The sequence below is a fragment of the Anarhichas minor genome, unplaced genomic scaffold (assembly GCF_050575085.1).
Source record: "Anarhichas minor isolate MPS153535 unplaced genomic scaffold, ASM5057508v1 ptg000004l, whole genome shotgun sequence".
Classification (NCBI taxonomy): domain Eukaryota; kingdom Metazoa; phylum Chordata; class Actinopteri; order Perciformes; family Anarhichadidae; genus Anarhichas; species Anarhichas minor.
In genome coordinates, this window is record NW_027466450.1 from 6,206,400 (window position 1) to 6,219,384 (window position 12,985).

Below are 12,985 nucleotides of genomic sequence, written 5' to 3' on the forward strand. Positions count from 1 at the left end.
AAGGAATCAGTGCCTGGTCAAGGTGTTTTGTACTTGGTGTCATTGGGGGCATCAGTTTCGTTGAGATGACATAATGCCTCCTCTCAAGTGAAAGCATGTGGCTTCAATTTCATGCTTCAGACACACATATAAAGTGTCCAGTGACAGTGAGACAATGCTGAATTTGACCATCCACTTTTGGAACATCTGGGCAACGAGGACCTGCAGTATGGGCTACCTCCTCAGTATCAGTTTTCCACAGAGCTCAGGAAGGAGTCGGCCCTTTTGTTGCATCCGAGCGTGTTAGGTGTTTGGTGCTCCTACTGATTGTTCCAGCTTTCCTGAAAGAAGTTGCTAGGTAACTGAAACGGACACCGTCCAGGCCCTCCGTCAGGGAAATGGAATCCTGAGTCAGGATCCCAGACATCCAACCACACCTTCGTATTATTTATTCATTCTTACGCTGGTGCACTGCCAGAGACGCCGGAGGGAGGAGACCAGAAATGGATATAAGTATGCATGTTGGGAAATCAACATGTCTAAAGTGGGCTTAACTAACTTGAAGAATCTCTTGTTGGACTTTTGTTTTTTGTGTTAGTATCAGCAGGCTTCCAGCAGTTCATTTGTTATCTGCAGATATGTGCAGGGGCGGGTTAAGAAACATTTGAATTTGTGGTCACTTTGCATCTCTTTGTAGTTGTTTTGTATCTCTTTGTTGTTTTTCATTTGAGTCTGTACTCGGTAGGCCTATTCAGTAATCCTTAACATACCAAATACCTGTCTACTTCTGACTCAGGTTGTGAGGCACCAGTCTGATTTCAGGGGGGGCCCTGCCACCCCTTGCCATGCCTCAGGCCCTGTCTCTGGATATGTGAGCTGTAGAAGTGAACATATGGCCGTGTTGTTCAGTTGAGTGGGACAAGAATGTGACTGTACACGAGATTGCTGTCCACGCAACTCGTAATTAATTCCTCCATGAAACATGTAAATACCTCAACAGGAATATAGAGGGATCTGTGCCAGAGATATAAAGAGGGGATTGTAGCTGTTATCACCCATTCTGATTGTTGTTTCAGCTTGGAACACACATTTTTCTGTCCTTTTTAAACTCCCAGAAACACATAATTTAGATTATAAAATACATACATGCCTACTGGTCAAGTGCACTGAGCTGCTCTCTTTCTTTCCCAACAATTGTTTTCATGTTCGTGAAGGCACACACTTGCTAGAGCCTCTTTGTTTATTGTTGGAGTGGAGAGCAGAGAGACTTGTCTTGGCCAGAGCTCTCAGCTGAGCCATCCCTCTGTTTCTCCACACTTTAGGCATGCTGGGAACACTATTGGCTCCATGATGGCTGTCATCAGCTTTGAATGTTGTGTTGATGTTGTGCTGGTGATTAACCTCGATACAACACAGGATTCTGCCAATCCAACTTTGCTTTGCATGGAATTAAAACCAGTTATTGAGTGTGTGCAGAGTTCTGTTATGCGTTTTGTCTGCAATAATCGGCATGTAAATGTCATTAATGTATCGGCTGATGGGTATATAACAAATCAATGGTAGTTGGACATGTTTAGTTAGTGCATGCAGGGTATGAAATGTTATCTCATTGTAATCAATAGTCCTAACTGCCTATCACCTAATGGTGATATACTCAGATCCTCAGTGTTCCTGCTCTGTGCCTGACCAAAGGGAGCTGTAAGCCAGACGGGTGTCATTATGTAGGAGTGATGCCATTAGCCGCCCATGGCCAGTACACACTACTGACTGAGGGAAAGTGGAGGTCTCACATGTGTTGCAGAAAAGAACATTAGAATATTGACAACATGGACAACTATAAACAGATCACACATGTTGCTGCTTAACCTCGCTGTTAGACATTAAAGCTTGTTGGAAAAAGTCCCATGTTCAAGCTAAATTGGTTTGAAGCCTTTTGGGGGTATTTGTGTTTGTCTAAATGGCCAATGGACTATTTAGATTATTCTTAAACTGTTTGGCAGGTGGACAGCATTGTCTATCTTGTAGTTTCACCCAGTTACACATCTACATCAACAAGCTGAGTTAATTCATCATCCCTTCATGCATATAATCACCCCCATTCCCTATTACAATCCATTCTCTCTCGATTTACCTTTATTCCTGCATCATGTGACAGACTTTATTTTATAGCCTGTGTTTGCTCAAGTCAAACATTTCCAGTCATGAGCTCCAGATGCGTTGCATAGAAGATGCCGTTTGTGCAGTGATCTCACATTTGGTGAGGTCACTGCACAAACTGTGGCCTCTCCTTCAGCTTCACACGATACAATACTCTCTTCGTTCTTCAGCCCTCTTGATCTAATCGCTGACACCTGCACACCTGTGCTTTTTTTGGCTTTTCAAGTTTTTGTAAATTGTCCCAAGATGTGGTAATTCCAGGATTACCTCGGGTGGGTGGGTGTGTCCCAGGGACACATTTTTTTTTCAACTGGTTTTGGCACAACGCGTTCCTTCTTTGATCGTCACTGAGTTAAAGTCATGTCCTCTCATGCAGCGAAGCCTAATTTGTTCGTCATGCCACTCACCAAATATGTGGTTGGTAGATTGAGCCTAGATCTGCCAAAACTGCAAGAAAAGAACCTCTCCGTTTACTTGTGCGTTGGGAGCAGACGCCTGCTGGCTGTCACATATGCTGCCAGTCAGAAAATGGCTGGGCTGTCGGTGTTGTGTGAGGCCTAAGCAGCTTGACCTCCCTCTGTATTCCTCTGTCTGTCACTATTAGGCCTGTTGGTATCACTCTAAAAGGGTGCATAAGCTGTTACTGTAATAGTAAATGGTACTCTAGAAGAACAAACGCAGGGGGGGTAGAGATGGGAGAGCAGAGGAGTTCTCTGAATGGGTCAATAATACATGAGGCTGCTCTAGTAACCAATGAACCCATTGAGAGACTGTCTTTCTAATATGCTGTGGATTAGACAAGCCCAGAACTTTGATACCGTTCGGTACAAAACATATCAAACTTGTTTGACTTCAATATCTATGAACCACGAAGCCTTTCACTGGCTCACCGTTCAGAACATGAAACGATAAAGCCGTTTTTATGTTGCATAACAACAAGAGTTTGTCAAACTTGTTTTACACAATCATCTGTTGACAAATGTTGCCCTCTGAAAGTCGTTTTCCTGAACAGCCGTAAGCATTAAATTAGCCATTTTATTAGGCACACCTAGCAAAAGCTATGCAGTCTAATACAACAGGTTATGATGTTCAGTTTTTGTTGAAACAGGTTTAGAGAGGTATTGATTCAACTGATTTTGGAGGCTTGATGCTGTTGAATTGTGTTGTGTTATACTGAAAGGTAAACTATATAACAGGTGGATGGGGTAACATGGCTACAGGCCCCTCTTGGCATCTAAAGAGACATGACGGAAAAGCAATCAAGGGCCGCTGCTTTTCCACCTGTCAGCTGTTGTATAGTTTAGTAAATATGCGCTATTGTTCAGCCTATTGTTTCTCGTTTTCAAGTTAATACTCTAAATGTGTACAGTTACTGGAATGGAAACATTTAAACCCCACAAGATACAGATATAAGTGGTTCTGCGTGGCCTGTAGAGCGAAAGGCCTCAAAGAAAGTGAGAAATAAAACACACCCATCAAACTCACTATACAATTTGTCAGTTTGTCAGTTGTGGTTATATCATCAACCAGATTTGCCACTCAGGGATCCCACAGTCAGAGTGGGAAGCTTGAGAGAACTCCTCAACTGAGCACTCGAAGGTTGAGATAATATAGAGCACTTTGTCAAAAACTGAAAGGATTTCCTTCATCCAGCCTTGACTGCCTCTGGTTAGTCCACATCAAGTCCTGCAGTAGCCAACTCAAGTGTTCCTATGGCCAGACAGTGCAAATGAAAACAATATCATGAAAATTAATTGCACTTGGTTCATCTCTTTGGGACAGCTGAACGTTTTTAGTTTTTACAAACCCCTCATTGTGCCAGAATGTATTTTAACCACACGTCAAAATAAGTGTTAAATATGAATTTTGAGCCAAGACAGTATCCCAAGATTCGGTTTGTGGTCACATAACAAGATTATTTAACAATTTCCTGACTCAGCGTGGGAAATGAGTAACTACTATTTCCCACCAAAAATCAGCGGAGTATGCAATTTGCCATCCATTGATTTTGCCGTTGAACACAGGCGTCCATGTCTGTGTACCTATTTCATGGTTCTTACATACTTGTCTCATTTTGTATCTGCATTTTTCTCAAAACAGAAGAAAGATCATTGTCACCATTGCCACCACCAAGGCTCCAAAATGTTTCCATCCTGCCTGCCTGAACAGGAAGTGCCCGTGACTTCCTGTCCTTCATCTTCTTGTGGGAGAGGCAGAAGCATGTCGTTTGCCTAGATAGAGCAAGTTTCCTGTGGCTGTATTTGGGCTGACCAGAAGTTTTAGGCAGGGCTCGCTGTTAAACCGCCCACTCTGTCTGAGTGTTCTGGCTGATGGAGCAGAGCTGTTGTGGAGGAGGTTACCATAACAGAGAGGCAGCCTGCAGAAGAGCCTGGCCAGTGGCTGTTTTCCTGTTAACAAGTGCATGACACTCTGGGATTTGTTTTACACTCGCCTCCTGAGAACATATGCACTCCTCTAATCCAACAGTATTCATAATTCATAAATCAAGGCTTGTTGCTGAAGTGAAGTTTATTTTGAAGGCAGGAATCTTTCTCTCTGACAATTTGTTTAGTTGTCCTCCTCTCTTCTCCATCCAAATGGAGAGTAGTGAGGATTAATAGAGCTGCTGGGTGGTCGATATTATGGAAGCCTTTAACGCTGCTTTGTACCAGTCTAAATCCCTCCATACATTTACAACACATCAATCTGAATCAAACTTCCATTCACATAATGCTATGGAGCCATGACTGCAGCACATTATCATCAACAGCTTAGCAGTATTGCTTTGCCTCCATCCTGGAAGCCATTACGGCTGCTATTCTCGAGTCAGCAGGGCACACTCGGAAGGCAAATCATCAAAACATGATGTGATCATAATTCATCATGCTGTTGTGTTTACAGAACATATAACATGTAGTTGTATGAGCAAGAATTTTGACCTGGTCAAGAATCTGGAGCCAAGGTTAAGGACCACTGTTTCTTATCTATTTGCCAAGTGAGTTTCCAATCTTAAATGCTGACAAGTAATTCAGGATATATATTGCTGCATTAAAGTGTATGCTGCAATGTTTTAACTCCTTTACATACTGTTGGTTAGTTTAATCTACAGCAATGCATCGTATTCTATAAGATCATCGTTTGTTTTTAGTGACGGTACAGTACGTTATTTACCTCCGAGGTGTAGTGGACTAAAAAGTAAAATATTATAGTAATATATCATATAATATAAATGTTAATGCAGCAATATATATCCTGATACACACGAGCATTGATCTCATTCGTGCTCTCGGATTTTGACATTGATTTGCCTTCATACACAGACGCACCTGTAGTGCAGCTGTGGAGGACATACTGAGTCACAGCCCTCCTTCTGTTTTCTTTTTCCTCTATGATCATTATGTGGTTAATTCAGTTTGCCTTCCTCTGTAAACTGATAACGACTCCGGCATCATCGTCTGTGATCTAATAAGGAACTAGATCGGAATGAATGTAATAGAGATATCATTTTACGTGTTGCTCAACAGCGTTGGTCGGTCTGTCAGTTTCTCTACCAATCTCTACTAGAATGAAATATCTCAACAATTAGATGGATTGCGATGACTGTTTTGGTGAACGTGCCATTTAGCGTCATCTTCAGGTCAAACGTTTATTTGCAATACCTGCAAAACTAGTGACGATCCCGTCACACCCCAAGCTGCTTCTAACAGGAACATGACTGGCACCATTACAACGGCTCGGCCCACACATGAACAAGTGAATGAGAGAAATATACATCAAGTGAGAGAGGCCAGTCCAGAGTGTTGGCCAACGGCTGAGACTGGACGAGCCTTAAGCTCCAAAGGCAAAATAATTGCTCTGCACACGGGGCTGTTTTAAGGTGCACCTACAGATTAAGCTCATGGGATTAAGCCCTGAAAAGCGCTACAGCACTCCTGACTGGAGAGTGAACAACACATCCATGTTGGCTGATGGAGAAATGTCTAGAAAGAGCAGACTAATGTCTAGCACATTTCCTTTGAAGTCCTTGTGTGTTTTTTGTGAGGTGCATTTAGTCTCCGAGCCTCCTTGATTTGTCTATAAAAGTAATGTGTACCTCCCATCCTTGACTGCATCTGACCATTAACTTGTAATTGTGGGAACACTGCTGTTAGCATGACATAGGAGATTGGAGGGTATCCTGTATGCTAACACTCTTAACCTTGTCATTATTTTTCTTCCACCCAATGGATTGCATTCTGTCCATTTTTGAATCGCTGCCAATTACAGGGTTTATCCTCTCCTCTGAGTGGAGGTTCACTTTACTTGACGAGTGTGGAGTTGACTTGATTCTTTGATGTATGCTACACTCAAGTACTTTCAACCTTTTGAACTTTGATAACGTCTTATGAACTTGTGTTATTTTTAGCCACGCTAACATGCTCTAGGGATATGGCATTTGTGGTTAGTCTCTTGTGTTATTGATGCGACTCCTGGGGTTTAGTGTCGAGCAAACGGCACATTCTCAGTGGGTTAATCTGCTTTGCACGCATACCTCTCCCTCTGGCCTCCTCTGACATTGCCTCGTTGCGGTCACTGACATCCCATTCACGATCTCGCCACACAGGTCACACCAGGATCAGCGGATGTTGGATGTGTTGTAACACAGAGGGATGGATTAGCATAACAATTTGCCAACACAAAAGCTAGTTTCCGGTTCTGCGATTTAGAGCTAAAACCATTATGAAGAATCTGTTTAAAAGAGAATACTGGCGTGTTTTAACATTTACAATTCAAGTATCACTTGACGCAGGGCAAAGGCAAATATTGGATGTATTTGTTAATGATTGTGGAGTATTTCTTTGTTTTGTGTTGAGAATGGACGGCTGCTGTGAAGTCTTTGGGGAACTACTCAAAATCCCTGCTCTGTGCTGCTATCAGACTGCAGAGATGAAAGTGAAAGTTACCACTGAAGTTGTTATCGTTAATCTGGGATTTCCCTGGAAGTTTAGGGCACTTTTTGAATTCACCCAAGACACCAAAGCAGAGGCGGGTAAATGCATCATTATCCAAGCAAGGACTCTCTGTGTATGTCCTTGACATGTCTCGAGAACCGTCCATCCGATCAACTTGACACTTGGTGGTTGTATTGCCGGGGACCCAAGGAAGTGCACTGTCGAAGTTGGTGCAATTTAGTCACTTTCAATATTAATAAACTAGGTGGGGCTTTAGGGTTCTGTGGACGAAGTTGAGCATGTCGTCTGCAGCTAGTCTTTACAGGCAGCTCGTTGACTTCAATTCACTTTTGATGCTTGATATGCTAACGTTACAACCGACCTCTTCTTCACTTCCTTGGTGTGCCTGTTTGGGGCACACCTTAAACAGGCATTGCACTATAGTAAATAGATAAAAGTAGAGCTCCTCAATGTGGAGTTTAGCCTTCTCTATGATGTTTCCCTGTTTCCCACAGTGCATGCTGTTAGCTTAATTAAAGAGAGACTCAATTCTCTACAGTTCTCAGCGCTCATTCTTATGGCTTTCTGCACTGTGCAGTGTGTGGATAGGACCTGCCACAGCCAGAGGGGCTAAACTCTAATGACTTTTCACCAGGCTGGCTGCATAACTGGCATTCCTCACTCTGACACACTGTAGGCTAGAGAGGGAGAGGGAGGGGGAGGGGCACAACCTACAGGAGGCGGTCCCATGAATGGGGGGTTTTTGGGGCAGGGTTTGCGTCTCTCACCTTTGGATTTTTATGTAAACTTTGTTTGTGGGAAGACTCCTGAAATGGTAAAAAATGGCCGTTGAAGAAGTGCTTAGATCCTTAACTTAAGAAAAAGTAACAATACAACAAACCTGCCTTTAAAATCTATCTAAAGTAAAACTAAAGTGTTCAGTTTAGTTACTTTGGGTAGTTAGGTAGTTTAGTCCACTGGTTCCCAACCTAGGGGTCGGGCCCCCACAGAGGGTCACAAGACAAATCTGGGGTGTCATGAGATAAGTATTCTGGTTATATTCTGCTCCAGAAATTTGTTCTAATTTTTAGACTTTTGTCTAATCTTTGCTTTCACTGCAAAATATGAGAGACAAGGAGTTTAGAGGGAAAATCTCTCTTTGGCAAAACAGTTGAGGCAAAAATGTGGGATCCACGGCTTTAATCTTTTGCAATGAAATCGTATTTTATAAGTTCACAATAAACCTTAAATGTAATTCTTACTGTCGCATTATCCAATACATCTTTACAGTACCCCTTACGTGCTGAACTTAAGTGCACTGTCCCACTGGCGGAGTTATTCGGTGTGAGGACCTGAGCACCTACAAGTTTAGACGAGCTGTCTGATGAAAAAGGAATCTTGATGAATTGCTGTAGTCACCCATTCAAGAAAAATGTGCATTAAAAGCTGAGCTCTGTTTGTTTTGTTTTTTTCTTTGCAAGTTGAAACAAGCCCATTGTGCGCTCTCTGCCCACAATAAACAAATGAGCTCTGGTTAAAGTAACAAATCCACTGAGATTTATTTATTTATGAAAATTCTTTCACATGCCATTATATATCTGCTGACATTCAGAAAAACGAGGGCTGAAAACTGCAATAGCTTGAAGACATAAATGAAAGTCTTACACAGCAGGAAATCAAGTGAATGTGGTAGTCAGTGTTTGTTTTGCTTACAGTAGAGACAGGGCTCTCCTTGGGGCTAAAGTTGTTTTTGTTCACTCCCTGTTTGTTTTTTAGGGACTTAGCATTGTGTGGCAGGATTGTGCTGAAATGCGTGTACACTGCACAGTGGCAGTGTCCCTTGCCTGGATGGATAAATACAGTTAGCTGTGTGGTGTTTATGGAGGAGCAGCAGTGTGGCTATGCGCCTGAAGGCCTGCTCTTAATCACACTTGTTAGTGATGAACAAAGTGATCTTGGACGGTGCACTGTTGACATTCGCGGCCACACGTGATGTTGTATGATGTAAGTAGATACCCTGCATGGTGTGGAGCATCACAAACATGCAGTATGACATCTCTGTTCTTTGCTGTGCACGGTGCTGTGCAGATAAACGCCTCAGTATCCCTGACTTGACTTAATCTCCTTTCAGTGTCTCCGCTCAGTCTTTAAAAGCCGGCGACACCATCCCCCACCTACAGAGCACCGTGTTGAATTTGTTACGCTCATGTCGTTTGTATTTCTCAAAATATGGTAGAACTGTTCATTTACAATTTCTTCAACATTTTCTCCCAAATATTTCACCCAGCCTTGCATGACAAACAAAATGTTTCCGTTTCTTAACTTATGCTTTCTTAAGTGACTCACTTGAGTCTTGAAAATATCAAATCTATCTTCGTTGCTATAGCAGCCACACTGCTCGTTTTGGTATTCACCTGATCCATGATGCGAGTTAAATCTCTCAGAAAGCTAACGACACAGACAGTATCCGCAGCAAATCATGACATCTGCTGCACTTTGTATGTTTCTGTACGAGGGGCTGGTGTAAAAAAAGTGTGCTATTCAAGACTCAGACAGGCCATGAGTCAAAATGAGCAGTTCAATATTGACTGTCCTAGTCAAGCAGGGATGTATCCTATAACATGTGTTTCCTCTGTCAGGAAGGGAGGGGGCCTCTGAGGGGGGGGGGGGGGGTGTGTGTCAGTGCACAGCTTGGTTGGCTGAGGCAGTGCCAACAAACTAACTACAACAGGAAGAAGGCGGTGTGCCATTCCTGGATCTTTTAAAAAACCATTGCACTGGTGATCCCATGAGAAAATCTGAAACAGTCTGATCTTTTAACGTTTGTGTATATCTAAATTGTCATATCAGGGAATCGAATAGGAGTGGGGAGATTGATAATACTGTATGTATGTCATCATATCACCCAACTACATCCAAGATAGATGCAGTTTCGTTCACTCAACGTGTTTCTGTACTTGCACAAGGCAAATGCATTCTTTGCTCTCTGTGGAGTCGCCATCGTGGATAACAGCTTCTTGTTACTGTTTGCAGCCTCCCTGGGGAGCCGTGTCGTATAGTATTACAGTTAAACCCACTGCCACTTTAGTGGTACAGGTGCACGGACATGCGTAAATCTCCTCTTCTATACTCCGTTTCCTTTGATTGTCAGCAGCGCTCATTGAACCAGGCTCAAGAGGATTTCCACTGATTATAAACAAAGAGCCAACTGAGATTATCTGATTCTTAAGGGTTCCCAAACTCCTGCCTCCCCCCAGTTATCCCCACCCTGTCTCCCTGCAACACAGCGTCTTCAAGTCGCTACCAAACCAGAAAAAAAAGTGGTTGGATTATCTTGAATTAATGTGTATAAAAGATGCATTATCTTTGATTTTCTTTCCCTGATTTAATTACCTCCCGTTTTCTGTTCCATTGTGCTTTTCTTATGTCTCATCCTATTTGTCTTTGGTTCCACTTTCGCATTACATCCTGTCTCACGCTGTTCTGCAGTTTAGAGGCTATTAAGATTAATCCACCCTCTCACTACATCTCAGACGTACACCTCCCTTTCCAGAATGCCTTCTACTTTAGATGACGATTACTTCCTGCTATTTCACCCTTTCTTCCCTCACCTGACACCTTGTACACATTTTGTGCATACAGTATCGTGCTTCTGTGAGGCAACTGCTTGTACTTAATCTGCTCAGTAATCTGCTCAACCTGCTTTCATTGTGGGATATTTGAGTAAATCCGTTTCCTCGGACTGTTTGAGGATATTATCTATGAGCTGCTCCAAACAAAAAGCAATGAACCAGGATTAACCTTGAACTGCTGATTGCTCTTTTTGTTCACTAACAAGCAGCCATACTTAATGTGTAATCTAGCTGTTAATGACCAGCCTTTCTTAAGTCAACTGAAGCCTGCAATTACCGGGATATAGATTTAGCATACGCAAAATGTATCAGTGGCTTTAAATACTTATATTTACATGTATTACATTCTGTGAATCAATATTAATATATGCTGTCATAAAATGCTTCACTTATAAATGAGTTACTCGATTCCCACTTCACGCTTTTACACCTAAATCATGTCAAATTGATGAAGTTAACCTCAGTAATAGAAGGAAATGTTTCATTACCACACAGACACAAGCTATAACTGTGTGGTTTAGTTCCAGCCTCTAAAACAATGTTAGGCCTCTTCTTGACTAACGGAGTGTAGCTGTTTTGCCACACGTCGTGTTTTGCCACACGTCGGGGGCCAGTAAGGGCTTGTTTCAGGATCTCACAGCTGGCAGCTTCCGCGCTGCATGTCAGAGCCTGAACATGATGACAGCACTCCCTCCAGTACCTCCTTCACACCTGGTGGCTTTGCCACTGACCTGACGAAGGTTGTTTGGATCAAATCACACACCGCTATAAGTGATGACAGCTTGACATCGAGGTAACATGCTTTTACTCGGTGCAAAACCTGGATGTTTTGGTTTCCTGCCTTCTTCTGAATAGGCATCAACAGAAGCTAGTTAGAAGTTCAGTCATCACTCTGTGTGTCAGTGTTATCACTAAGCCCATGTAAGCCTTAGGAGGAAGCAGTTCAACCTCTGTTTATGATTTGAATGAGTTTTTAGGGCTGTGAAAATACTGTTAGCCGGCTGCTTGTAACTCTCTCTTCCCCGTTGAGTCCAGTCTATATTACCGTCTCTTTCTGCTTCCTGTATAGCTTGTTGAGTGTGGGGAATGATTGTTTTCACACTGAGCTGCTGGAAATGACACGTATGTGACAAACAATGGCTGCATTGTACCAATAGACAATCTGAGTGCAGGGGGGGAAGTGTTCATCTGTTTCGTCACACAGTGGTCACTGAATAACGGACCATCACTGCAATCTACAGGGTTTTATGACGATGCATAAATAAGCCATGAAGCTTGTTTGTTTTGTTTTTTGCTGTCACTTAATGATGTATATTTCTTCATGATGATAATAGAATAAATATTGTAATAGATGCTTTTCAGTGTAGTATCATCCTGTGCCTGTAGGTGGCAGTGACGGCATTCATACATTGTTCATTCATACATTGTACTATTGCATAGATCGAGCCTCTCGATATGCTCTGTGTGTGTGGGTCTTATGTGAATACACACGTGGATGAACAGCATATGAAGCTGCAATGCGATTGAATTGTTGCAATGATTGTTTTTATCTTCAATGCTCCCCCCGTGGCTGTTTTATTGTGTGCTGTGCAGCAAGTTATCGTCCGCTTTCCTAAGAAAACCAAACGACTGCATTTTGTTTCAGTTTAGTGATGCACTGACAGCATGAATAAGCAACTTTTTAATGAGATTACTCTGTGTTGTGTAGAGTGAAGCCAAAACAAAGTTGGCAGGGGTAAGAGGGTGACTGCGGGTCCTCAGGGCTTGGCTCTGCTTCAGTCCTTCTCTGCTGGTGCTGCAGCAGAGGCTGTGGAAAGGCACTGCTTCATTATTAACATCTATCAATGATAAACTGAACCCACCGCAGCAACCTCACTGCAGATCCAACAGAGCTGCACTCCACTTAGGAACACAGATAGGGTACAGGGCGTGTGTGTGTGTTTGTGTTCATACTATGGCCTGTGTCCTATACTTATTCTGTGCCTGGTGACCCCGCTACAAAGAACAGGAAGCAGTACCCCTCAGGGGAATGGGTCATTTTCTTCTCCTGGGATAAATAAACCATCCCAAAATACCAAGTAAAAGGAAGAGGATGTGGCCCTCGTGTATTTGGTTTGTACCATTTTAAGAGGGACAGGATAACCTGGTGTCAAAGAGAGGCTTAAGTTTAATCCTGGACAACATTCGTCGCATGAAACAAGTCCTATTCAGTGCACTGCGTTGTCCGTTGTTATGTGGGAAGTATTTTGTGGTTGTAATGTAAACTTCTGCAACTAAAATGTGAAA

At 42.7% G+C, this 12,985-nt stretch overlaps 1 protein-coding gene across 1 annotated transcript in view; it reads left to right on the forward strand.

Moving 5' to 3' along the window:
* LOC142967706 (dedicator of cytokinesis protein 9) overlaps positions 1-12,985 on the forward strand; it is a 71,531-nt gene that overhangs the window by 801 nt on the left and 57,745 nt on the right. The window lies entirely within an intron of this gene.